The following is a 1,807-nucleotide window of genomic DNA, read 5'->3' on the forward strand; positions in this document are numbered from 1 at the left end:
CTCCAGATTCCTAATCTCCTTCAGGTAGGCCGTCTCGTTGTTATCAGAGATCAGGCCCACCACGACGGTGTCGTCAGCAAACTTGATGATGGTGGTGGAGCTGGTAGTGGCCACAACGCCGCCCATCTGGTGGGGTGATGTCAATACCCTAAACTAAGTGCTTTCTATCTAACATTCACACTGCAATGAACACACTGAGAGCAACTCAGGGTTTAGTATCCTTCCCAAGGATACTTTGGCTGGAGCAGTCAGCTTTCCAATTAGTAGAAGACCTGCTGTACCTACTGAGCCACAGCTGCCCCAGAAAGTGAGGCAAGTTAGATTAACTTATTTGTTTTTAGTAAGAATTACTTAAGGTTGATGCAGTCATTTGAAAAAAAGTTTTCACAGGGCTTAAAAAAGCTTGTAAAATCACCATAAACAGCAATAAACGTGCAGTGTTTGTTTTCTGTATGAATTTATCAGTCACTTACATTGTTATGGAGGGATTTTGGACCACTCTTCCTTAAAACATTGCGTTGGCTTGTTGATGCACAGCTCTCTTAGGGTCCTTCTACGGCATTTCAGTCAGGTTTATGTCTGGACTTTGACTCTGCCATTGCAGCACCTCGATTCTTTTCTTTTTCAGCAGTTCTGTTGTAGATTTGCTTTGTACCACTGTGCTCGATAGTTGGTTTGAAGTGCTGGTGCTAAGTTGAGATGTTCGGTTGTCTCCAAATGTAGTGCCGAGCATCATCCCCAAACATCTTCACTTTGGTCTCATTTGTATGCTGCACTGTCAGTGAACTTTAACATGCCGACTCAGCGTTATAGAGCCTGAGATGTAAGCTTTTAGGCTTTTTGCCAGCTTCTCGACATTGCACAGTCTGAACATGGGGTGAATTTGCTGGGACATCCACTCCTGGTAAGATTATGGCATTGTGTTAACACACACTTGAATACTCCAGACCTGGATTCTGCTTTTATAGCAGAGCTTACACTTCCTGATCAGGTGCATTTGATTAGCAGCGCCTAGTTGCTACTTACCCTCTTAGTTCTGATGAAAGCAATCAGGATGTAATTAGTTTTGTATCAGCTGTAGCACTGGTATCACTGGTATGAACCCAAGAGTGTAACGAGGCAAAGAAGCTCTACTTAATTACAAGTTAAATGAACGTCAAAATGAGTTTATTAAATGGTAGTTAAATCAGTGTTCCTGTCCCTGTGTGGTGTGGGGCACCCAAATACAAGAAAATCTTTACATTATATACAAAATGTAGATATTATGTTTAAGTTAATGTTATTTTTTCTCTCTCGAGGCATGCAGTGAGTTTACATTTTTAAATAATAAATAAAGGTAAGTGAATTTGTCACAGAAAGACAACTTTCTGAAAGGCAACAGCATAAATTTAGAAGAACATATCTACTGAGAATTGGACGATCTTGGAACTGGATAGTAGAATGAAACTGCAAAAAATGGCAAAGACAAGTGAAGTATGCTCAGAGAAAAGGTCAAACACAGAGAAGGCTACTCTCTTTGTCAGCAAAAAAACAAAAAGAAAAAACTTTTTCTATCCTCCACAGATGGGAATATTGTCAAGGACTGAAAACAGGCAGACCCAGAAATACCAACAGCAGATTGGAGCACAATCTGAGTGAAGCATGAAAGACCGCTTTGGAGATGAACAAAATGTCCTAATAAAACCTAATGTACTCACAGTTTTATGATCAACAAGGAATAAATAATGATGTTCATGCAAGGAATCATAGCAACACTTTAACCCTATATTCATATTATAGTTATAGGAAGAATGAATTAGCAGCAAAA

Source organism: Pundamilia nyererei, unplaced genomic scaffold, assembly GCF_000239375.1.
Source record: "Pundamilia nyererei isolate P.nyererei 1_Seehausen unplaced genomic scaffold, PunNye1.0 scaffold00002, whole genome shotgun sequence".
Classification (NCBI taxonomy): Eukaryota; Metazoa; Chordata; class Actinopteri; order Cichliformes; family Cichlidae; genus Pundamilia; species Pundamilia nyererei.